This window comes from Sus scrofa, chromosome 11 (assembly GCF_000003025.6).
Source record: "Sus scrofa isolate TJ Tabasco breed Duroc chromosome 11, Sscrofa11.1, whole genome shotgun sequence".
In the NCBI taxonomy this organism is placed as follows: domain Eukaryota; kingdom Metazoa; phylum Chordata; class Mammalia; order Artiodactyla; family Suidae; genus Sus; species Sus scrofa.
This window is the reverse complement of record NC_010453.5, coordinates 3,136,833-3,162,928: the sequence shown is the minus strand read 5'-3', so window position 1 is coordinate 3,162,928 and position 26,096 is coordinate 3,136,833. Positions and strand designations below refer to the sequence as shown.

Below are 26,096 nucleotides of genomic sequence, written 5' to 3'. Positions count from 1 at the left end.
CTGATGGTGGGAACTTGCGGCAGGAACAGTGAAGAAGGGGGTCGAGTCCCATAACGGGGGGCAGTTTGCAGGTGGTTAATCTATGCAGGCAGTTGTCTTCTCGCTGCCCAATTTGATCCTCCACATTCTGGGACAGGGTGTACAGCCTGGGGGGGCCGTACCCAGGTCCGCAGCAGGGCCCCAAGGTGAACAGCCATATTCGGGGGCGGCGGGGGGTGGGGGTGGTGTGTGTGTCTGTCACCATCCTCCTGGGAACTGTCAGCGTGGAAGGCTCTTCTAGGGCTGAGCCACCGTCACCCCATCTGTGCTGGGGCCCCAAAGTAGGAGGAGGACATGAGCCCAGCTTTGTGCAGGAGGGAGGGGGCGCCCGGCCGGTGGGGACCTGGCAGGGACAGTGGGAGCCACTGTGTCCCTAGCCCCAAAACGTGCAGCTGTGGCAAAAAGTAAGGACATCATTCTTGTTTCCTGTTTGAAAGTGTGCTTGGAGGACCTCACATCGGGACTCCACGGTAACGAACCCGACTGGTGTCCATGAGGACACAGGTTCAATCCCTGGCCTCGCTCGTTGGGTTAATGAGCTGGCGTTGCCTTGAGCTGTGGTGTAGGCGGGTGGCTACAGCGCTGACTCGACCCCTAGCCTGGGAACTTCCACATGCTGCAGGTGCGGCCCTAAAGAGACAAAAAAAAAAAAAAAGAAAAAGAAAAAGAAAAAAAAGAAAGTGTGCTTGGAGCCCACTTCTCAAGTCCAGGTCTGAAGGATTCGGAGGGAGTCCACAAATGAGTCGGATGTGCCAGGGGTGCCAGGGGTGCCAGCGCCGAAATCAGCACGTCTGGGAAGCAGCTGAACCCATCACACAGGCTTGGATTTTGGCCTCCAATCAGCCAATTAGCCACAGCAGAGCCTCCCCGAATTTTTCTAAATGTCACCCGGGAAGCCTCGGCCCAAACGCTGCTTCTGACCCAGCAGTCATATGTCCTTGGCAGGGAACTCCCCTGAAGCCTGGCACCCAAACCTTCACACTTGCAGATAGCGCTGAGGAGGCGACACTTCAAACACTAGGTTTCATAAAAGATCTTTATTGCTTCTGCGGTTTAAAAGCCAAACACGGCCACCGCGGTCCAGAGCGCAGGCCTTGTGCCAGCCGCCTGGGCCTTGGACACCCCCCAGCCCCAGGGCAGGCAGAACTGGCCTCCAGATGCAGAAGCCCCAGAGGCCGAGGGGGTGGCGCTGCCCCGGGATGGTGGCGGGATGGGTTCTAGGTTGTCCCCGAGGACAGGATGAGGACACGGAGGACTAAACACACGGAGGGCGCCCAGAAGACGCTGCTTCGCTCCACCCCTTCCCCCCCAGGACACGCCCCGATGACCCCTGCGTCCCTCCCCGCCCCCACCAGGACACTCCCTAATGACCCCTGCGTCCCTTCCCCCCCAGGACACGCCTCATGACCCCTGCGTCCCTTCCCCCCCAGGACACGCCCCGATGACCCCTGCGTCCCTCTCCGCCCTCAGGGCACGCCCAGTGACCCCTGCGTCCCCCCCCCAGGGCACGCCCAGTGGCTGCTGCGTCTCTCCACGCCCCCACAAGGACACCGACGCCTTTCGGCTCTTTCTCGCTTCTTCTTCCCTCTTTCGTCTCTCTTCCTTGGTACTTGTGTTTGGTTTCACTCCTTCCATGCCTTCTTCGAAGGCATCAGATACTCCGGTTGGACCTGTCACGCGTCGCTGCCACTTCGCTGATCCCAGACACCCCCCAACCTGACCGTGCGTGGAGGTGAAACGTGCGTTGGAGGAACCTGTGAACGGAGGAGGGTGAGTTTCATTTTTGGCCACACAGGCCCCACCATCCAGACCAAATGCGGGCGACTGTGGTTTGTGGACAGAGAACTAGAACGTGTTTCACACTGATTTGGTATCAAAATTGCGAAGCAAGGAGTTCCCGTCGTGGCGCAGTGGTTAACGAATCCGACTAGGAACCATGAGGCTGCGGGTTCGATCCCTGCCCTTGCTCAGTGGGTCAAGGTTCCGGCGTTGCCGTGAGCTGTGGTGTAGGTCACAGACGCGGCTCGGATCCTGCGTTGCTGTGGCTCTGGCGTAGGCTGGCAGCTACAGCTCCGATTCGACCTCTAGCCCGGGAACCTCCATATGCCGCAGGAGCGGCCCAAGAAATGGCAAAAAGACAAAAAAAAAAAAAAAAAAAAAAAAAAAAAAAAAAAAAAAAAAAATTGCGAAGCAAGACATGGGAAGGTTAAAGAACAGCAAGTACTGGCATCCCCTCTGCAGCGCGGCGGAACCAATCCGACTAGGAACCATGAGGTTGCGGGTTCGATCCCTGGCCTCGCTCAGGGGGTGAAGGATCCAGCGTTGCCATGAGCTGTGGTGTAGGTCACAGACGCAGCTCGGATCTGGCATTGCCATGGCTGTGGTGTAGGCCAGTGGCTACAGCTCCGATGAGACCCCCAGCCTGGGACCCTCCATATGCCGTGCGACCATAAACACAACAAACAAACAAACAAAAAAACCAGTAGGAACCGAACAGGGATCTTAATGAGCTCTCTAGGGCTAAAGAAAAAGGGTCTCCTCTGGCCCTCCTTGTGTCAGGAGGGCTTTTTTGGCGGCTCTGTGAGCGACTGGGGACACGAGGCTGGCCGGTGGCCGGGCCTCCGATCTCCACATGAATGGACGGCCGCTCTGGGGACTGGACTGCCCGGCGCCGTCTGTCCCTCTTTCACTTTACTGCCACTATTTTCTGCCAGCTCAGTCTCCCTAATTCACATTCAACCTCCCCAAGAGGAGAATCGGATTAGTCCCTTAGAGTGGGGAAAATAAATGAACCCCAAACCCAGAGCAGGCATATTCAAACGAATTAAAATAAGCCACATGCAAACCTACTTAAGTGTTGGCCAGAAACCCATAGAAAACAGAAGTGAAATCTGTAAACCCGGCCCCGCGCAGGATGCGGCGGAGGGGCCCTTCCTTCGCTGCGCTCCCCTCCGCATCTCTCCGTGGCAGTGGCAGCGGCATCTGCCACCTGCGTGCGATCGCGGCTCAGGCTGGTTCCCACACTGCGTCCCAGCCCCCTTCCCACGCCCCCTCTCCTGTGCGCACCCCAAACCACACTTCCCACTCGTCCTGCGTACCCCCTCCTCGCTGAGCAAACCCAGGCTCCCGGTGAGGAAGAGGGAGGGCAGAGAAAGCCCGCAGGCAGTGTGGCCTGAGCCACCGGTGCCTGCACCCCGGGTGAGAGGGAGGCCGCAGGCCACTTTCTGGTGTGGCACCTGCTCTGTGATTCAGCCGCTCTATGGGCATCTGATACAGAACAAGCTCTTTAGAGGATTCAGCTCCCTTCCTGTCACCCACATGGCACATGCCTGTGACTGTTTCATTTCAGGAAGAAGGCCTGGGGGTCCTGTGATTTGCCCTGGGTGAGGGTGGCATTTGTCTCTGGTGCCTGTGATTCCATGACAGCCAGCCCTCCTTTTCCCTGGTTAGTGAGATCTCGGTACCTTTCCAGGACTGGCTGAGTGAGGGAAGGTGGAACCAGCTCCAGAGGGTGACTGGTGGTTAGTTTAAGGCAATTCCCCTCTGTTATTAATTGGGTTTGGGCAGCAGGGGACTGGGGGCGTGTGATCCTGTTCTCGCCAATGAGATGTAAAGGAAAGTCTGGGAGAATTTTGGGAAACATTTTCCATTCTAATGAGAACAGAGGTACGTGAAGTGAATTTCCCCTTTCCTTCTGGCCTGTGTATATTATTGTGTATGATGTGATGTTTGGAGCTCTGGCAGCCATCTTGTGACTATGAGGAGAAGAAAAAAAAAAATCAAGAGAATGCAGAGATGCTGACCTAGAGCCTTGATATTATCAAAGCACTGGATCAATGTGGGATTTTCTACGTCTATACTTACATGTAATAATAAGCCCTTGTTGCTTACACACTGTCAGTCAGGTGTCCTGTTTTTGCTGCCAAAAGCTCCTTGACAGATGTATCAGGAGGCAGTGTGCCTTGGGACTTTCTGGGGCGAGGCCCCCGTGGTGATCTACTCTGCAGAGAGCAAGGGTGATGGGAGAAGATGGAGCAGGTTCTGCTTTGGTGGCAGCACCAGCCTGCAGGAAACGTCAGAATCCGCTGTTGTTCCCACAGATGGCCACTCAGTTAAGGGGACCTGTTTGTCTGTCTTGGGTTCAGAAAACACCCATGTTAGGTCCGAGGGGAGTGTTCCTGCCTTTCTTCCCCCCTGGCCTTCCTCTCAGCCAGCTGTCACCCTGGGGGCAGGAAGGAGGGGGTCTCAGGGAGAAATGGAACTCGCTCGCACCCGCCCCAGGCTAGAGAGAAGCTTTAGCTTTTCCTAAACTTTGAAAAAATTATTATGGTGATGGGTTTCCACAGAGGTAGGAGGAGCAGAGAAACTCAGCCCCCATTTATTCATTCTCTAATTTCTTTTTTTTTTTTTTTTTTTTTTTGTCTTTTTGCTATTTCTTGGGCCGCTCCCACGGCATATGGAGGTTCCCAGGCTAGGGGTCGAATCGGAGCTGTAGCCACCAGCCTACGCCAGAGCCACAGCCACGCGGGATCTGAGCCGTGTCTGCGACCTACACCACAGCTCACGGCAACTCTGGATCATTAACCCACTGAGCAAGGCCAGGGATCGAACCCGCAACCTCGCGGTTCCTAGTCGGATTCGTTAACCACTGAGCCACGACGAACAGCTCCCAAGAGTCTGCCTTTTATGTTATACCTGTTTGTCCCCAACGCCATTTCTTCTGGAGGATTTTAAAGCCCGTTGCAGACACGGCCTCACAATCCTGATAAGTACTTCCGTGTGTGTCTCTAATACCTCAGGACATTAAAAGAAACACAACCACAGTGCACTGCTCACACCCAACCACTCTCAGTGGTCAGCCCATACCATGTGATACCTAATAGGCAGCTCATGCTCAATTTTCCCCTTGACTCCAGAATGAAATTTTTGGTTCATGTACTCAAACCAGGATCCAAACATCCTCGGGATGGGTCTCCTCGGTTCTCACATCACTGCTGATGGCTTTTAATAGCCCCAGCGGTCATCCCCTTGCTTCACCGTTTCTTTGCAAAACTAATTTTCTAAGAACGTGATTACCTGTGTATTAATTAGCTGGGTTCTTCTATTAAGAATCTCCCCCCATCAGCTGCCGGGTTTCTCCGTATAGGAAGGGCCGCCCAGAGGCTGGAGTCTCTGCTTTCCATCTTCAATCCTCCCTGCCTCCAAAGAGAGCCAGTGGGTTTGGGGTTTTTGTTCTTTGTCGGACTTTGTTTTCGTGTTATTATTGGGAGCCCATGAGTTTGTGTCTATTCGGTTGCTGTCATCCTTCGTTTTGATGCTCAGATTGTCCAATCTTGGGTGAACTGGTGAGCCTTCCCGTTGGGTCCTGTGTCGTTTTAAACACACTCTGGGGTCAGAGTTCCCCGGTGGCTCAGTGGGTTAGGGGTCTGGCATTGTCACTGCAGCGGCTTGGGTGACTGCTCTGGCGCAGGTGCCATCCTTGGGCTCATCTCCCTTTTCTGCGCCGTAGCTGACCTGAACAGTTTCTCCAAGGAGCCCTGGTTCCTTTCAGTGCACAGTGATGCTTCGAAATCAAATCTGCGTGGAGAAACCTTTCACTTTAAATGACTGTGGAGCCTTGGCTGTCCCATGGCGCTGGACGTTTTTAATTACCGGGGAATGAGATTGTGCTAAAGGGAGTGAGAAAACCTGTGTTTTCTGAGGTGGATGAGAACCTGCCCTGACTCATGCCTGGCCCTGGCAGTTGAGTGACATCTCCAGCCTCAGGTGTGCTCACCTGCATGGTGGGACGAGCTGACCCACCTCAGGGGGCTCTGATGAGGAGGAAGTAAGAGTCTCCGTGTCATGTTCACTCTAACGGATGTTCCCCACACAGGGAATGTGGGGATAATTGTCATCTCTGAAGCCCAGAGAGAGACTCGCCCTTCTGGGGGACGGGAGCGGTACCCGGAGGATGGAGGGTTCAGATGGGCAGACAGGAGCGGTCCAGCAGCGACCAGAGGTCGACCCTGTGCCCGCGGATGCACACACGGAGGGACGGTGCCCGTGAGACAGCATGCCAGGCATTTGGATGTACAGGCTGTTGGTAATAGGAGCCCAAACCTACTGTGTGCAGGGATGGGACACAGACCCAGCATCGGAGATGCGATGATTGCCCGAGAATGGGAGTCGTGGCCGCACGACCGCGTGGGGCCGTGGACCACGGGGAAGAAACACTTCGGGGAAGGACACGCTCTGAACCTACCTACCCCCTCCCCGACCATGCGCCCTGGGCTTCTGAGCTCTGGGAAGGTGTGGGAGAAAGAGCAAGGCCACAGGGGAGGGCATCTGGCTGGGGACAAGAGGTTTGGGTCGCTTCTGCAGAGATTTGGGGGTGGTTTGTCACTTGGCACTATTGCGGCGAAAGCGCGCTCACGTGTGGCGTTGCCGCAGAAAGGTGCCTGGGACTTAGCGGCGAAGAAACAAACGCCACTGTTTGGATGGTTGACCTAACGTGCCAACTCGTCACCCTGAAGCGATGCCCAGGGGGCCGGGAGAACCTGATCTCTGAGAGGGTCTCTAGGGTGTTTCCAGAAGAGAGGAGCATTTGAATGGTCGAGTCCAGGGGGCCCCCTCCCCAGTGTGGGTGGCCGTCACCCAGTCCATTGGTGGCCCGAACAGAACGACAGGTGGAGGAGACATCCATCTTCTCCTGCCGTGGGGACCTCAGCGGCTTTCCTGGTCCTCGGGCTCGCACGCGGCACCTGCTGGGGCTTCTCGGCCTCCATAGCCACTGAGCCGGCTCCTGCAATCGTCTCCTCTCATCTGTGTCTGTATCTGTTTCTTCGGCTTCTCTGCTGGGTTTCTCTGAAGAACACTGACTAAGACGTTATTTTGGAAAAAAATAATAGGGCATGGATGCCAGACTCGGCTTTCTCTACACATGTCAATTTCTCTCTCTCTCTCTTTTTTTTTTTTAAACAAACCCTTTTAAAAAATGACCTCAGAGTTCCTGCTGCGGTGTAGTGGGATGGGTGGTGTCTCTGCAGCATCAGGATGAGGGTTCAATCCCTGGCCCGGCACAGTGGGTTAAGGATCCAGTGTTGTCATAGCTGTGGCATAGCTCGCAGCTGCAGCTTAGATCTGATCCTTGGTCCAGAAACTTCCATATACTGCAGGGCAGCCCCCCCAATTTTTTTTTAAAGGTGACTTTCTCAGAGTTCCCATGAGGCTCAGTGGGTTAAGGACCTGGCCTTGTCACTGCAGCACCTTGGGTCACTGCTGTGGTACAGGTTTGATCCCTGGCCTGGGAACTTCCATATACCGTGAGCATGGCCAAAGGAAAAAAAAAAAAAAGGCTTTCTCTTCTGAATAGACCACCTGAGCGCACTGAGCGCAGTGGGTGAGAGATGGGGGCGGAACTCTCAGGGCGGGGCCGCTGTTTCCCTGCATCCAGGCTGTTTCTTGCCAGGACCGTGCTCACGCCTGCTCTGCTGTGCTGGATGGAGCTTGTGGGGGACAAGCCGGGAGCTGTGGCTCCACCTTGAGCTGCATCAGCATCTTGCCCACCCCGTCTCCCCCTGGGGTGTCAGCGTGAGGCCTGTGTTAGGCAGGGGTCTCCAGGGAGACAGGACAGAACCAATAGGAGTCTATATATACATACCGGTGTTCATGCTGTAATGCAATATATGTAAAATGTAATAGGATATATACTACAGTATAACATACACGAGAGAGAAGGATTTATTTTAAGGAATCAGCTTGTGCATTTGTGGGGCTGAGTCCACAGTCTGCAGGGCAGGCCAGCAGGCTGGAGCCCCAGGAAGAGCCGCTGTTGCAGCCTGAATCTGCAATCTGTCTGGGATCAGAATTCCCTCTTAATCTGGGAGCCTCAGCCTTCATGCTTCAGCCCTTCAACTGATTGGGTGAGGCCCACCACACCATGGAGGACCGTCTGCTTTACTCAGTCTACTGATTTCAGCATTAAGCTCATCTTAAAGACACCTGCACAGCAACATCCAGACTGGTGTTTGACCAGATAACTGGGTGGACACAGACATTAAGCTTCACAAGGCCTCACCTGAACCGGGTTCCAAGGGGTCATCTCCATAGCAGAGGCTGACCCCTGGCAACTTGAACACTGGTAGCCCACGCCCAGGCAGTGGTCCTCTGGCCTGAAGATCTTGTGAGCTGGCGACGAGCCTGGGGCTCTGATGGGTGGAACTGCCATCCACTGGAAGAGGCAGGTGCCGCCCACTCCCCAGGCTGAGGAAGGGGGCGAGGAGCTGTCTGTGCCGGGGTCCGCCAAGACCCCCCCCCCAGGAACTCCACGTGGGCTTCCTAGAAGCTGCTGCTGATCTGGACCCAGTGCGGCTGGGATGGGTGGCTGGTGAGGAAACACAGCCCGAGAGAGGGGGTCCTTCGTCCTTGCCATCGGGGTGCCAGGCTGTGGATGGGACTGCAATAGGTTAAAGGGGCCTCAGGTTCTCTGCTGCCCCTCTTGCCAGGAGGGAGAGGGATCCCCTGCCTTTGAGTCTGTGACCTCTGACCTCGCTTGTCCGAAGGGATGCAGCAGAAGTGTCACGTGTCTGTTCCCAGGGAGACCCGGGAGCAGCCTTACAGTTGAGCTCCTGGACCCCAGACCCAGGGTAAGGCCGGGCTGGCCTGCTAGAGAGAGGCCACGTGGGGCGGGGGCCCTGGTGGGTGAGTCCCCTGTGGGGAGGGCGTGACAACTGAGGCACTCTGGCAGAAGTCAGCCCCCAGCCCCCAGAAGGACGCGATCCCCCGCGAAACAGCAGGGGCCCCCATCAGACCACAGCCAGGCGCCTGCCATGTCCTGGAGCGGTTTGTTACACAGCAGTAATTGAGGCACGTACACAGGACAACATGGCCAGTGGCAAGATTAAAGAAATGTGTTCCTGGGAACATTCTGCCCTCAAAAGGGGAATAAAGACTTGATAAAAGAAAAGGACCCTCTCATGACTTGCTTTTTTTTTTTTTAATACAGTTTTGAAAGTTTATGCTCCCTTTACAGGTATTACGAGGTATTGGCTCTAGTCCCTGTGTTGTACAATACGTCTGATAACTTGTACTTCCTGTTCCCCCACCTCGATATGGGACCCTCCCACTGGTAACCACTAATTTGTTTTCTATATCTGTGAATCTGCTTCTTTTTTTTCTTTTTGTCCTTTCTGTCTTTTTTAGGGCCACACCTGCTGCATATGTAGATTCCCAGGCTAGGAATCTAATCAGAGCTACAGCTGCCGACCTATACCGCAGCTCGCAGCAACGCCGGATCCTTAACCCACTGAGTGAGGCCAACCTCATGGTTCCTAGTCAGATTTGTTTCCGCTGCGCCACTACGGGAACTCCTGAACCTACTTTTTAAAAATTATATTCACTGGTTTGATCTGTTTTTTAGATTCCACATGTAAGTGATGTCATACAGTATTTGTCTTTCTCTGTCTGACTTATTTCACTTGGTATAAGGCCCTCCACATCCATCCAGGTTGCTGCAAATGGCATGACTTAATTCTTTTTAAAGGCTGTATAGTATTCCATGGTATCTACACACCCTATCTTCCTTATCCATTCATCTGTTGATGGACACTTAAGGTGCTACCGTGTCTTGGCAGTTGTAAATAATGCTGCTGTGAACGTTGGGGTGCTTGAATCTCTTCAAATAAGTGTTCGTATTTTTTTTCCAGATATATACTCAGGAGTGGAACTGCTGGGTCATATGATAGTTCTATTTTTTTTTTAAAACCTCCGTACTGTTTTCCACAGTGGCTGCACCAGTTTATATTCCCACCAGCAGTGCAGGAGGGTCCCCTTCTCTCCACACCCTCTCCAGCATTTGCTATTTGTGTTCTTTTTGATAAGGGCCCTTCTGACCTGTGTGAGGTGATATTTCATTGTGGTTTAAATTTTTTTTTGTTGTTAAATTTTTTTGGTGAAAGTATAGTTGATGTACACTGCCACGCTAATTTCTGCAGCACAGCAAAGTGACTCAGTCACACGTCTGTGTACATTGTGGTTTTGATTTGCGTGTCCCTGATAATTAGTGACGCTGAGCATCTTTTCATGTGCCCCTTGGCCACTCGTGACTTACTTTGATCTTAACTATGCAGAGAATGGGGAAGGGTCCAATGGTTGGAGAAACAGATTTGGTGGCACAGGGGTCTCTGGATGCTGGAAACCGTCTCATCTTTGCCATTGCTGTGACACTTTGGGCCGTATAGTCTCCAATCTGTGGCTTGGGGCTCTCGGAGCCGCTAAAGGGGTGCGGTTCGTCCTGCAGCCAGAGCTTGGGTGGCCACCTGAAAAGTGGCTGAAACGAATGCCCAGTAGGAGCCCTGCCAGCCTCTACATGCCAGCAGGGAGCACTGATGAGATTGAAGGAAAACAGAGATGTTGTAATGGAGTCTCGTGTGCTCCCGGGGTGATGACCTTGGGGATCTGGAAGCCAAAGATGCAGCTAAGCCAAGGTCAGGTTATTGTCCGAGCCTCGTGAAACCCACCCCATGGGGTGCCTCCCTGGGGAGCCCAGGCTTCCCCCACGGCTGCTTCCTCCCACCCTATGAAGTTCATTCCAAAGGGATGAGGGCAGGTGGAAAGCAGGTGAAACTACTAGCTGCCTACAGTGAGAAGCTTCACCTGTCCCCAAAGTCCAAAAAAGATGCCCAGAAGCTTGCTAATGCCACAGCCAATGGAAGTCCTTGGTCAAAGGCCCTTCTGTGGAGGAAGGGGAAGCCAACAGACACCCTGCCCTGGGAGCAGAGGCGTCTTCTTCCTCCTGAACGGAGAGAGCAGCATAGACGCGGTCTGCGTCCTATGGAGTGTCCTTAGCTGCCCTCTCCATGGAGACGCGGGGACCAGCTGATGGTGGTTTGGAAAAAGGTGGTTTATGTTCCAGCAACTGCTGTGGGGTGGGAGGTACGTTCATTGGGCGAGATTCCATTTGGAACAGTGAAAATCAGTGCTATAGTGTTATAATTTGAACATGTTTATGTTTTCAAATGACTTAATTTTTAAGTGTTTATGATTTATAATTTTACATCGAAAGGTTGTAATTTTCATTTCATATTACTTATAGTAGTAGTCACTGAACAGACATGATTAATTTGTTGTTGTTGTTGTTGGGGCTGCACCCGCAGTACATGGAAGCTTCCAGGCTAGGGGTCGAATCAGAGCTACAGCTGCTGGCCTCCGCCATAGCCACAGCCACAGCATTGCAGGATCCAAGCCACATCTGCAACCTATGCCATGGCTCTGGCAACTCCGGATCCCTAACCCACTGAGCAAGGTCAGGGATTGAACCCGCATCCTCACAGATACTAGTCTGATTTGTTTCCATTGTGCCACGAAGGGAACTCTCTGAAATGATTAATTTTTATACAGTCAAATCTTTTATTTTATTTTTTCTGTCTTTGGAGGGCTGCACCCACGGTATGTGGAAGTTGCCAGGCTGGGGGTCGAATTGGACCTGCAGCTGCCAACCTGCACCACAGCAACGCCAGATCCAAGCAGCGTCTGACCTACACCACAGCTCACGGCAACTCCAGATTCTTAACCCAGTGAGCGAGGCCAGGGATGGAACCCACATCCTCGCAGATACTAGTCGGGTTCGTTACCACTGATCCGTGATGGGAACTCCAACAGTCAAATCTTGTAATCATTTCCTTTCCTCACTATTATGTATTTTTAATAGACTATTTTTTAAAGAGTGGCTTTCAGTTGTGACAGGAGAATTGAGTGGAATTTCCTGTATACTTCCTGCCCCCACGAGATGCATGGCCTCCCTGCTATCAAGTCCTGCACCAGAGTGGTGCATTTGTTACAGTCAGTGAGCCTGCCTTGACCTATTTTCATCTGACGACCAGAGTCTGCACTAGGAGTCTCTCTTGGCGTACGTTCTGTGGACTTGGATAGATGCATAATGACGTGGACCCCCCTATTATGGTCTCACATAGAGTAGTTTCAATGCTTTACAAATCCTCTATGCTCTGCAGATTCGTCCCTTCTAACCCCCCCCCCCCGCCCCCGGGGAACCACTGATCTGTCTCTGTGTCCACACTTCTGCCTTTGCCATAATGACAGAGAGTGGGAAGCAGAGCACAGGCTTTTCAGATTGTCTTCTTTCACCTGGAAATATGCATTTAAGGCTCCTCCATGGCTTTTCATGGCTGACAGCTCGTTTCTTGTTATTTCGGAGTAACAGTCCATCATGCGGAGGGACCGCGGCTTATTTACCCGTTCACCTATGCAAGGACATTTTGATGGCTTTCAAGTTTTGGCAGTTAGGAATAAGGCTGCTATAAACGGGTACGGGCCGGGTTTTGTCTGGATATAAATGTGCAGGTCATTGGGGTAAATACCAAGGAGAGTGCTTGCTGGCTTGTGTGTGCGGGGTAAGAGTGTGTTCAGTTTCGTAAGAAACGTCCAAACTGTCTTTCAGAGGGGCTGTGCCATTTGGCATGCCCACCAGCAGCGAATGAGAGTTCCCGTGGCTCCCCGTCCTCACCGACATTTGGCGCTGTCGCTGTTGGATTGTGGCCGTCCTAAGGTGTGTGGTGGTAGCTCACTGATGTTTTAATGGGCCGTTCCCACATCATATGACGTGGAGCATCTGTTCTGGTGCAGTGTCTTTTCAGATCTTTTGCGCATTTATTAATCGAGGTGTTCATTTCCTCATGGTCAAGTCTTAAAAGGTGTTTCTCTGTTTTGTATAAGTTAATCAGTTGTGTCTCTCGCGAATATTTTCTCCCAGTGTGTGGCCTGACTTCTCATTTTCTCGACGTGTCTTGTGCAGGGCACCAGTTTTTAATTTCGGTGAAGTCCAGGTTATCAATAATTTATTTCACGGATCACGTCTCTGTGTTGGAGCTTCGCCGTGCTCAAGATCACCTGAATGTTCTCCTCTGTTGTCTTCTAGGGCTTTTATAGTTTTGCATTTTATATTTGGGTGTATGAACCATTTTGAGTTGCTTTTTATGAAAGGTGTAAGGTCTATGTCTAGATGCATTTTTTTGTGCGTGCGTGGGAATGTCCAGTTGTTCCAGCACCATTTGTCAAAAGATAATCTTTGCTTCTTTGCATTTCCTCTGTGCCCTTATTAAAGATCTGTTGAAGAGTTCCTGTCGTGGCACAGTGGTTAACGAATCTGACTAGGAACCATGAGGTTGCGGGTTCGATCCCTGGCCTTGCTCAGTGGGTCAAGGATCCAGTGTTGCTGTGAGCTGGGTGTAGGTCGCAGACATGGCTCCGATCCCGTGTTGCTGTGGCTCTGGTGTAGGCTGGTGGCTGCAGCTCCGATGAGACCCCTAGCCTGGGAACCTCCATATGCTGAGGGAGCGGCCCTAGAAAAGGCAGAAAGACCAAAAAAAAAAAAAAAAAATCTATTGATGTGATTGTATTTCTAGATTCTCTATTCTCTTCTACCGATCTGTTTGTCTCTCCCCACCCCACCCCCAAATATCACACTGTCTTGATGACTGTGGTTTTAGGGTAAGCCTCAAAGTCAGGGAGGGTCATGCCTCTGACTGTGTTCTTTTCCTTTGATGTTGTGTTGGAAATTCTGGATCTTTTACCTCTCCACATAAATACGAGAGTCAGTTTATTGATATCCACAAAATGAATTGCTAGGCTCTTGATTGGAATTGCACCGAATGGACACAGCAGCTTGGGAAAGAATTGACCTCATGACAGTATAGTATCTTCCTATCCATGAACATGGGATATCTCTCCGTGAACTTGGTCCCGTTGTCCTTTCGTCAGAGTTTTGTCTTTTTCCTCCGACAGCTCTTGCGTGCCTTTTGTTAGATATTTACCTGAAGGATTTCATCTTGGGGAGTCCTAACGTAATGGCACTGTGTTTTTGAGTTCACATTTGACTTGTTCTTTGCTCTTGAGCAGGAAATGGTTGACTTTTGTGTATTAACCTTGTGTCCTGCGACTTTGCTATGATTGCATACTAGTTCCTGGCAGTTTGGGTCAGTTTCTTCAGCTTTGCTACGTAGGCGATCACCTGTGAACAAAGACAGTTTTGTTTATTCCTTCCCGATTGCTCGGCCTTTTATGTCATTTACGCGCCTTCTTGCATTAAGTACAGTGTTGGGAAGCAGTAACGGGAGGGCGGGCACGTCCCTGCCTTGTTCCTGATCTTAGCAAAAAGCCTCTATCTTCTCACCCTTTCGTAAGATGTTAGCTGCAGGCATTTCGTAGGTGTTTTTTTTTTCTCTAGGGAAGGAAATTCTCCTGTAGTCCTAGTTTCTGAGAGTTTTATCATGAATGGGTGGAGGTACATTTTCACTTAAAATCACATGATTTTTTTTCCCCCCTGGTACTTTAATGGTTTTATCTTGGGGGAAAAAGTGGTGACTTTCTTTGCTTTGGGACACGTTGCCTCAGTGGTCGTTTTCTTTGTTCACGAGACTCGGAAAGGATTTTCAACGATAAGAAGAGGAAGGAGAGAGGAGGAGAATTTGAGAGGCAGGATGCGTGTAGGAAATGGGGATTGGCTAGAGGAGGCGTGGAACTCACCCTGAAGAGCACCAGGCTGGAGCTGCACTGCGGGTCCCACCAGAGCAGGATGTGGCCTGAAGCTTGGCTTTCCAGGTTGGAGGGGTTGGACCCTCTGGGGGCAGGGGTGGCAGGATGGCCCCTGGCCCTTCCACTGCTGACAGCCAGAGCCAGGAGGAGGGCCTGCTGACCCTCTGACACACACGCAGATGCCTTTCGGGTTTCCGTCCTGTGTCCTCCCTGCAGACCCGCCCAAGGCAGACCCACTCCAGCTGTGGCGGATGGGCCGGCTGGCGGGTAGGCAGCGCCCTGCTGGACCAGGGTCCTGGGAGTAGACGGCTTCCCATCTTCCATCCCTGGGAAGGGAGCGAAGGGTGAGACCCCAGGGGTTCCCTCTTCCCCTCCAGACCCAGTCCATCCACCCACGTTGGGCCGCCTTCTCCCCTCTGCTCCCTAGAATGGCTCGGTGGAGGGCTTTCCACTTTGCATTTGTTTTTTGTGGGTCTCCTTGGCCAGGACGTGTTTCCTCGCCTCTTAGAGATAGCTGGGAAGGCTCTGTGTCTCTTGGCGGCTGTTCCGTCCCCAGTACCTTATTCTTAGCAGCCTTCAGTCAGTGTTTGTTGACTGAATAAATGAACGGATATGAGCTCCTTCTATTTGTCAGTTAGTTCATTCTGCCTTGTATGAATTAAAAAAAAAAAAAATCTTTCTTTCCTTTGCCGGGTTGCCTACTTTACGAGCAGAGATCCTGCCGCATAGGAATCATGTTCATTCGCATTCACACATTCAGTAATTATTTACTGAGTGGCTACTGGGTGCGTCTGGGGCACCGTGCGAGGCATAGGAGACACAGACGGAGTCAATCCCTATTCTCATGAGATGTGCAGCTCAGCCATGACTAGAGACAGTGAAACGGGGTCAAAATTCAGTGGGTGCCTATTTTGCTAGAAGATTCGCCCTCTGCAGGATCAACGTCGTGCTTGACACCTAATTTTCATTGAGCCCGAGAGCCCTCCAGTGCCAGCCATGACCCTAGTGTCACATGCCTGCTGCAGGATGACAGCAAATGAATTGCATGCTTGTTTTCACAACAGTTCCCATTCTAAGCCTCAAAATGAACACAGACATAAAAAATGTTCGTCCAGTGACACACTTAAACCGAGCCACTATAAATCTTTAATCAGCTTAAGTATTAATATGATGTGGGCATCTGTTGTCTCCCTGCGACCGTGCTGTGTCTACCGCCTGTCAGCAGGGACTTGTCCTTGGCTCAGCAAATGCCTTGACCGCCGTCAGGGCCGGCTGGCGGGTAGACAGCGCCCTGCTGGACCAGGGTCCTGGGAGGAGACGGCTTCCCATCTTCCATCCCTGGGAAGGGAGCGAAGGGTGAGACCCCAGGGGTTCCCTCTTCCCCTCCAGACCCAGTCCGTCCACCCACGTTGGGCCGCCTTCTCCTCTCTGCTCCCCAGAATGGCTCGGTGGAGGGCTTTCCAGCCTCGGGTGAAGAGCCTGCATCTGGTGGCGACGGGGGTCCGTGGCACAGACCGAGCCACTGTTTGGTGCTCAGCTGACGCCGGCCCCGCCCCTGCCACATCTGCGCTTGACAATGAGTGTGATTTCGTGTTCTGGCTGCGCCGCAGCACTGCCCTGGGGACTGGGTCCCTGCCCACAGGGTTCTGAACAAGGGCTGTTGAGCAACAAAGAGTGAAAAGAAAAGCGAGGCTGTTTGTCTCTCTCTGTTATTTGTGGTTCCCCGGGATTCCTTCTCGAAGCGTCGTGAAAACCTCCCAGTTCTGTCCGCCCCGCCTGGTTCCCCCCTAAATGGAAGGTCAGAGGCTCCTCTGGAGAGAGACGGCAGGTGGCATCTGTCCTGGGGACCAGCGTTCCCCCCTCCAGGTCGCCTGCCTAGTGAGCTTTGTTCAAATGCCGGACAAGGGCCAGCAGGGCCGGGGAGGTGGCCCGCGACCCAGACCATGTTGCTGGGGTCCCCAGCGGGGCCGAGCCGTGTCCCTGCTGCCCGCTCCTGAAAGGGGTCTGGTGTGCTTGGGGGGAATTGGGATGTGGAGTCGGGGAGGGGCACTGCATCCCCACTCCATCTTCTCCCCCCATCCTCCGGGCTTCGGGAGCTCTTTCTCCAGACCTGTCGTCCAGAGAGGGCCCGTAGTCACCTTGGAGTCCCCAGGGACCCAGTGGACGATGTCAGCTTGTGCACTGCCCCCCAGGGTGTGGGGTGTCAGCCTCCGTGGTGCGGGGCGCACACAGAAGCTAAAGCAGAAGCTGGGGTTTCTTCGGAGCATCCGCAAGCAGGGGTGTGGGTATTTTCCAAATACGCAGGGATGCTCCTGGCTTCTCCGGCGGTGGGAAACGCTCAGCTTCAGAAGAGCCAGGCTGGCTGGGCACCATCTCTGCCAAGGAAGAGCCCCGCGTGTCCTCTGGTGGGGCGGGGTGGGGGGTGTCTGTGCTTTTCCATCCTTGTATCCCCGGGTGGAGCTGCCAGCCTGGCATGGAGGGTATGGTGCTCATCAGTGGTGGGAGAGGCTTTTGTCCCCCGGGGCTGCACGGAACGTGCCCACCATTCACCGCCTGCACTGAGCTGCAGCCAAGTCGGAGGACAGGGGTCTTTCCGAATAAACCGACCTGAGCTCTGCCCAGGCCCACAGCCTCCCTCCGCCTGCCTGCTGGGCACCCGGCTAAGGGCAGAGCTGGTCTGGGCTCCAGATCCCTCATTTCCAACAGTGGGAGCCCCTGCCTCTTGTGATCAGGAGAATTACGTGAAAATATGTGTACCAAGCGCTCTGCCTAGCGCCCGACACCCACTGAGCAGGCACTTGCCCAACGTTACCTCTTACTGCTGTTGTCTTTTATTATTATTTTTATTCATTAATTGTTTGTTATTTGTAAACAGTTCCTGTATTTTCTGACAATGTGTAGAAATTGAATTACATGGGTGGAAAACAAAGCTCTCCAAAGAAATAGATGATGCCTGAAAATGGTCTAATTTAAAGTCATATTTAAAAGATTCAAAAACCTTCAGAAAATTTGAATGTTTCTTCAAACTCCAAAGGGGAAAGAATGACTTCATCTTAGTTATTTAAAAAGAAGGTGGGAGTTCCTGTTGTGGTGCAATAGAATCGAATCCAGCTAGGAACCGTGAGATTGGGGGTTCGATCCCTGGCCTCACTCAGTGGGTTAAGGATCCGGTGTTGCCATGAGCTGTGGTAGGCCAGCAGCTACAGCTCTGAGTGGATCCCTAGCCTAGGAACCTCCATGTGCCGTGGGTGCAGCCCTAAAAAGACAAAAAAACAAAAAAAAAAAGAAAGAAAAAGGTGGCCCTAACTCATGAGAAACGGTCGTGATTGGCAGAAGAGGGACGGATGAATTGGAGGGTCTCTGCCGTCTCTGGCTTTTATGGGCCTTCCCGACGTTGTGAGGACGTGTGTGTCTCAGGGAAATAACTCGACATAGTTTAAAGGTAAATTAGTGAGTTTTCTATTTGATAGCATGAAGGCCAGAGGAGAGGAAAGGCTTGGTTTCTGTTTCACCAACCTCAGCCCATTTCAGGGGACATCTCTGTATAGTAACGTTTGTCCATAAACGTTCTTTTTCTTTTTTTTTTTTTTTTTTTGGTCTTTTTGCCTTGTCTTGGGCCGCTCCCGCGGCCTAAAGAGGTTCCCAGGCTAGGGGTCGAATGGGAGCTGTAGCCGCCGGCCTACACCAGAGCCACGGCAATGCGGGATCTGAGCCGCATCTGCAACCTACACCACAGCTCACGGCAACACCGGATCCTTAACCCACTGAGCAAGGCCAGGGATCAAACCCACAACCTCATGGTTCCTAGTCGGATTCATTAAGCACTGTGCCACCACGGGAACTCCGTCCACAAATGTTCTTTAAACAAGAACAACTGGAGGCTCACGTAAGGTCCTTCAGCGCTGAGACCCTTTGGGCAGAGCTGGTTTATAGACCCAGGTGTCCTGAAATGAGACCATTTTATTTTAGAGACACTACAGCTCCACCTCCTCTCAAACACTGACGCCGGAGGAACATCAGTTCCTCCCTAAAGTTTACCAAAAATCATACATAGCGTTGCCTGGCTCACATGTCACACGAGAGGACACACATGCCACAAAGTCGCAATTATTTCTATTCCGGGATGGGACACAGGACTGGCCCGAGAACAGATGAAAATGCCCTGACTTCATTAGCCTCGTTAGGCAGTTCCAAATTAGATTTTTGCAGCAAAATTCTTCAGCTGAGCAGGGTGAGCAGCTGTTGCCAGGCGCCGGCCTCAAGGGTGGAGCCCGCACGGCCGTCTGGCCAGCCCCTGGCCGCCTCCCAAGGCTGATCTCAGCGGGCCACTGTGCAGGCAGCCCAGCGAGCCACGTCCTGGGGTCCTGGCTCCCTCTGAGCCAAAGAGTCCCTTCAACACTGTTTCCAGGAGAGACCCCGCTGCCTTCTCTTATTGCTGGGATGTTTAGCTCTGCAGCAGGCCTGGCGACTCCATCTGCAGGGCCTGGCGCAAAATACAAACACAGGGCTCCCGGTTCGAAAGGTATGAGCAATTTCAAGATGCAACAGCAGGCTAGTAGCCCGGCGTGGGCCCCCTGACCCTGGCCGTGCCGCGAAGCCAGCCGAGCTTTGCCTCTGACCTGGTCACATACGTAGCATCTCAGCTGTGGCTGCATCTCTGTCTCCTCTCTGCTCCTGCTCAGGAAGGATGCTGAGTGGGCTTTGTACACAACGAGTGTGTGACTGGATTACGCACCAGGTGGAGCAACGTTTTGTTATCCTGATGCACCAGAAATACAGCAAGATACATGCCTAGGAGTCATCTTCATGAAGAGAAGGCCCTTTCACCAACCAAAAGATACCAGCAGGTTCACCAGCCTGGGATTTGAGTAGAGCTGAATGACTTTGAGAGAGCCAGGAAGATAGAAATACTCTATTTTTTTTTTTGATTTTTTTAATTTTTTGCCTTTTGTCTTTTTAGGGCTGCATCCATGGCATATGGAGGTTTCCAGGCTAGGGGTCGAATCGGAGTTGTAGCCGCCGGCCTACACCAGAGCCACAGCAACACGGGATCCGAGCCTCGTCTGTGACCTACACCACAGCTCATGGCAACGTGGGATCCTTAATCCACTGAGCGAGGCCAGGGATTGAACCCGCAACCTCATGGTTCCTAGTTGGATTTGTTTCCGCTGCGCCATGATGGGAACTCCAGAAATACTCTATAGGGAGTTTTGGGGGCCTAAAAATGCAGAACTATCATCTGATTAAAACAAACTTGGAGTTCCCGCTATGGCTCAGTGTAAGGACCTTACATTGTCTCTGTGAGGACGTGGGTTCAATCCCTGGCCTTGCTTAGAGGGTTAAGGCTCTGGTATTGCTGCACGCGGCAGTGTAGGTCACAAGTGTGCCTTGGATTCCGTGTCTCAGTGGCTGTGGTGTACACTGGCAGCTGCAGCTCCGATGGGACCCCTAGCCCGGGAACTCCCATATGCCTTAAGTGCAGCCTTAAAAAAAAAGAGAGAAAAAGGAAAAAACTTGAAGTTAAGCATGGTCATGGACCACAGTCAATGATAGCAGTTTTGTCAACAGTCTTTCTCAGAAGAGGACATTGCTTTATCCGGGCATCAGAGTGTCCGGGTGAAGTAGAGACAGAAATGCCCAGCAAGGCCAGCAGAAGGTCACGTGGGCACCATAAGCCAGCTGCATGGCGGGATGGCATCTCAGGTCCACAGAGCAAAGACATCAGCCAGCTCTCCGGGTAACTTGTGCACCTGCCCTCTCTCCTGGCTCCTCGGCTGTGGGTTTTCCCCTCTCCGCTCTAATGACATCTTCTTTTTGGCACTTTCGTGCATGCCCATTGCTTAATTCTTCTCTTCCAGGAGAAGGCTCAGAGATTCAACCCTACCCTCGTCTGCCCTGGTGTTAGGGGTGTGAAAGCTGCGAGGTCGTTTTTTCGGGGGGCAGGATGGGGACTATAGTTCGGGAGACAGCCTCCCCCATGGCTCCGAGGACCTGCTGTGCAGAGGTGGGGGGAGGCCAGCATCTTTGTGTGCTGAAGGGGGTACGTGCACCAAGCCCCCATTTGGGCAGAAGGTTGCTGCTGGTCACGAGGGGCAGGTGTCTCTGTTCATGATGGTGATGCCTTTCTGGATAAGAGAAGATGTAAGAATTGGGCTTATAAAATCCTCTCCTGGGAGTTCCCTGGTGGCTCAGGAGGCTAAAGACCCAAGGTTATCGCTGCTGTGGCTCTGGTTACTGCTATGGCTCGGGTTTAATCCTTGGCCCAGGAACTTGTGCGTGTCATGGGCACAGTGGAAAAAAAAAGAAAATCCTCTCCCGAGAAGATCTGTCGGAAGGCCTGTTCTGCCCGTTCTCCCGGAGCCCAGAGCGCCTGCCTCCCTCCTGATCTCCGAGCTCCTTTCAGGGGTGTTGCAGCTCAGCGACCCACGGTGGCTGTGATGTCATCCTTGCAGAGCCCGAGGGCCAGCGACACTTTCGAGTTGGCGGCCGTGTCTCCATGTGGGTCTGGGGCCCCACCCTCCCATCCCAGGAAGAACAGCTCCCACCTCCCCTGTCACTGAGGCTCAGCAACTTTCTTTTTCCTTTTTTAATTCGCTTTATTGCAGTACGGTTGATTGCCAGTATCGTGTTAATTTCTGCTGTACAGCAAAATGATGTCTCTGTAAATGTATACATTCTTTTTTTTTTTTTGTCTTTTTGCCTTTTTTCTAGGGCTGCTCCCGCGGCATATGGAGGTTCCCATGGTAGGGGTCTCATCGGAGCTGCAGTTGCTGGCCTACACCAGAGCCACAGCAACACCGGATCCGAGCCACGTCTGCGACCTACACCACAGCTCAACGCTGGATCCTTAACCCACTGAGCAAGGCCAGGGGTCGAACCCGCAACCTCATGGTTCCTAGTTGGATTTGTTAACCACTGAGCCACGACGGGAAGTCCTAAACGTATACATTCTTTTTCGTCTTCTTTTCCATCGTGGTTTATTCCAGGATATTGACTATGGTTCCCTGTGCTCCACAGCAGGACTGTGTTCTTTACCTGTTCGATGCTTACCCGTTTGCATCTGCTAATCCCAAACTCCCAATCCGTCCCTCCCGCCCAGCAACTACAAGTCTCTTCTCCGTGTCTGTGAGTCTGGTGTTGTTTCAAAGATACATTCGTTTGTGTCATCATTTGGATCTACATGTAAGGGATATCGCATGGTGTTTCCTTTTCTCTGACTGACTTCGCTCTGTGTGATAATCTCCAGGTCCATCCATGTTGTTGCAAATGACAGGATTTCATTCTTTTTCACGACTGAGTAGTATTCCATTGTCTATGTACCACATCTTCTTTATCTCCTTCTCCGCCAGCGGACACATAGGGTACTCCCATGTCTTGGCTATTATGAATGCTGCTGCTGTGAGCGTAGGCCTGCGTGCATCTCTTTGGAGTGTTGTCCAGACATCCGCCCAGCAGTGGGGTTGCTGCGACTTTTAGTTCACCTTCCCCTCGCTCCTCCCCTTCAGCCAGACCATGACCATGTGGCTTTATGCCCACAGGGTTCCTCCAGTGCAGTTTCTCTGCCTGTCACCTGCCAGACCCACCAGACAGGTCTCCAGGTCCCAGTCCTGCCCCCTTCCATCAGCTGCTACCTCCGTAGTCACCTCTCATAAGTGCCAGTAGCTCTTGTCCCCAAACCGTCACTGCTTCCTGCAGCCACAGAGTGGCCTCTGTCAGTTACAAGGCAGCTTCCTTCGAGAAACCTTCTGTCTTCATGCTGTCCCTTCTAGTAACTGCTCCTGGTGTGGCTCTCTTACTCTCTAGCCCAAGCCACGCAACTTGCCCAGACCTGCTTTGGAGCACGATTGGTCCTCTCCTGTCCTGTCCCCTTCGCTCTTCGTGTGGCTGCAAAGGCCTGCTCCCCGCGTCTGCCCACTGAGAGCCTCACCTGCATAGGTTATTGCGGCTGGTCTGCTCCGTGGAGCTGGGCCTGGGCTGTCCCAGCCAGTGGTCACGTCCCCTTTGGAGGCTCTGGTTTCCTGCGTGTCACTCTCCCAGGATGGCATTTGTCACGTCGGGTCAGGTGCAGCATCGTCTGTTCTGGATTTTACAAGCAACTGGGGGCTGGGTCTTGTCTCTTAGTCCTTTACTGAGCCCATAAATGATGGACGAGATATTAGTGATGAGGTGTGGACGTAGCTTTCGTGGTGGCTGTTGCCAGTGTCACATCCAGCTTTACAGTGTTCAGCATTAGACTTAGACAGGATCCTCGCTAAGCAGCTGGGGGAGGCCAGTCTCTTAGCACGTGCTGCCCCTCTTCCTGCCCCCACCCCGGTCCAGACCCCCAGCCCTCCCTGCATTACGGACATAGCCTCCCGCTGGCCTCACCACGACCACCTTGTCCCCCAAATCCAAGCTCCACATGACAGCTAGGCCATGTTCTGAAAGTATAAATCCGTTTCCGTCGCCCCCTGTTAGAACCTTCTAGAGGGAAAGGGCTCAGAGTCAGCTCTGGTTGGAAAGGAAGATAATGAGAAGGCATGGGGCGCATCTGCACACGGGGAGTGCTGCTTTTCATCTGGGGGGAGAAAGTTGGGGTTGCTTCGGATGCCTGGTGGAGAGAAGAAGCCGAGACGGTCCCCATACCACGCGGCTGCCGGTGCCTGGTGCCCAGCTCGGGGGTGTTTACGTGGAAAGAACCAGAAGGGAGATGGAGACCCTGCCCGGCCGGGTGCTGCCCAGGCCAGGATCCCCCAGAGGGTCCCCTCCATGGAGTCTGCCCTCCCCTGTCCCGGGCCCCCTCCCTCTCCCAAGGGCCTGCCCTTCCCAGCGGGATCCCTTTCTTTCGGGAATCTTGCCTCTGTGTCCACAGGATGGGGGATCCTTGCCCGGCTTCCTTGGGCCCTGGTCCTGCCTGAGGGCAAGGAGGGCGAAGCAGGAGCGGTGGCGGAGCCCGGAGGAGTGGCACAGGTGACGGGCAGTTCCGTGCAGCCCAGGTGACGGAAGAGCATCAGCTTCACGGGCACAGGGACAGACGCTTCTCGGCGGCACAGAGAACCAGGCTCTGGTGCATAAGCGCGGTGTCTGCACACAACCCCCACCCCCAACCCCCAGAAATTCCACGCCCATTTGAAGGAGGAACAGCAGCTTCGCCCTGTGCTTCCCATCAGGCAGGAAGCAGAGAGGCTCATTGAAGAAGCACCACCTATGAACTGTCGGTCCTCAGACAGGCTGTGAACAGCAGAGACACGGGTGCCGGGGCTCCACGTACTTCTGGGAAAAGTCAGAGAAACTGAGTCCGACTGCAAGTGTTATCCTCCTGGGTCCTCCTGTTTTCTCTGGAAACAGGCCCGCCCGCTGCACAGGGCTTGTCTGCACCCCAGCCGTGGCTGTGGATGAACTGGAAGCTGCACGGTTCACACAGGTGATGAGACGCGGGCTGCCGGGAGAGCGCCCCCGGCTTTGCTGGGCTAAGGAAAGGGAACCCACGGGTGTGAGAACCTCATTTGCGGGCTCAGGCATGTGGCCAGTGGGATGCGACACGAGCCTGGGGATCTGCAGCTGCACGTTTGTGGCCACAGGTCCCTGGGGCGAGCGGCCGGCAGGGGTCACATCCTCAAAGCGTCAGGTGCATGGAGGCAGGAGAACGAGCGGTCAGATACCCAGATCTGCCTTTAGCAACATCAGGCCCGTCAGGCTATCGCCTGAAGGCTGGCGGATATGAGCATAAACATACCTGAGGTGGGAGCATCTGTCTGGGCTGGGCTGGGAAGGAACTGCCTTCTCCTGCCCACACTGCCCTTTCCTGACTTCTTGACTTTTTTTTTTTTTTAATTTTTGCTTTTTAGGGCTGCACCTGCGGCATATGGAGGTTCCCAGGCTAGGGGTCGAATCAGAGCTACAGCTGCCGGTCTACTCCACAGCCACAGCAGTGCCAGATCTGAGCCACCTCTGCGACCTACACCACAGCTCAGGGTAACGCTGGATCCTTAACCCACTGAGCGAGGCCAGGGATCGAACCTCTGATCTCATGGTTCCTAGTCAGATTCGTTTCTGCCGCGCCACGACAGGAACTCCCTGACTTCTTGACCTTAATTTTTCCGGATGGCAATCCTGTTCTCTCAGGTGCCGCCGGATCCTTTCGTTACCTCTGAAACCGTGGAAAACAGAGCCACGTACGTGTCGGAGGACAGAAATCACCCAGAGCCGTGGGACCAGAGATGGCCACCGTGACAGGCTGCTAAAGTCCCCTCCTTGCTGCACGTGGCTGTGCATAGTCGAGACCCTCCTGGGTGTGATGTTAAGAGCGTATCTTGCTTTTTTTCCTGCTTAGCTCATGTTTTCATAAGCATTTTCCCATGTCATGAGACATTCCTCGTGTAATAGCAGAAGGGGAAATGGGTATTATTAGCAACGGATACCAGAATTCCTTTTAGGGAAAAACTAAAAAACTTTTTTTTTTTAAGGAAACTGTTCTGGAGAAGCATGGGGACTGACTTGCCTGTTGCTCCAGGGAGTCAGGAGCGGGCTGGTACCCAGGGGCTTTGTCAGACCCCTCTGCCCATCCTCAACGATGGCAGTCACCCAAATCATGAAATGCGAGGGAGATGTGGGAGATGGGTTTAGGCAGCTCCGGGCAGGGGGCAGAGGCAGAAAGAAGCGCGTGGGGGCGGGCAAGGGAGCGCTTAGAGATGCGCACGACTCGTGGGGGAAGCGCTGCCTGTCCATAAGTTGTGAAAAGGACGCTCAGGGCCGGTTAATCTGCCATCTGAGAGGGCAGGGGCGGACCTCCTCCCTGGGCTGACAGCAAATGTGTGTCCACCTCGGTCTTGTGATGCTTGCCCCGTGTCCCATTAAATGACCGTATCATTTAAATAGCACTCGGAACAGCTTTGTGTTCGGGTTCTTTCCTCGGGCTTTGAAAGCACGACGACAAATGGGACAAGCGTTTTAAAGAAATCCCTTACCTTGTCACCTGGCTCCTGGCTGTTCTGAAGCATGTCTGCGACTGGGAGCCGTCTCTGCATCCTCGCAGCTCCTGCCTGCTGCCGTTCAGGGTTTACTCCACACGCTGCTGCCTCCAGGAGGCTTTCCCCCAGCCCAGGTAGAAATAACTTGTCTTCTAAACCCTATAATGGGAGTTCCCATCGTGGCGCAGCAGAAATGAATCTGCCTGGGAACCATGAGGTTGCGGGTTCGATCCCTGGCCTGGCTCAGTGGGTTAAGGATCTGGCATTGCTGTGAGCTGTGGTGTAGGTCAGAGATGTGGCTCAGATCTGGCGTTGCTGTGGCTGTGGCACAGACAGGCCGCTGTAGCTCCAACGGGACCCCTAGCCTGGGAACTTCCATATTTAGATTGGGTGTGGCCCTAAAAAGAAAAAAAAAGTAAGTAAACCCTATAATGGTTTGCTTCCACTCTCGTAAGGCAGTGGTTCCATGGGGTTTACAATTTTAATTTTTGTTTTTTATGGTCCCACACCCATGGCATTGGAAGTTCCTGGGCCAGGGATCAAAGCAGTGCCACAGTAGCAACCAGAGCCACAGCTATG

General features: G+C 53.1%; 1 protein-coding gene across 1 annotated transcript in view; it reads left to right on the top strand.

The window, feature by feature from the left end:
* SPATA13 (spermatogenesis associated 13) overlaps positions 1,557–26,096 on the top strand; it is a 354,699-nt gene continuing 330,159 nt past the window's right edge. The window contains 1 exon segment of the mRNA XM_021065472.1: positions 1,557–1,809. The gene's annotated coding sequence lies outside the window, so the exon portion shown is untranslated.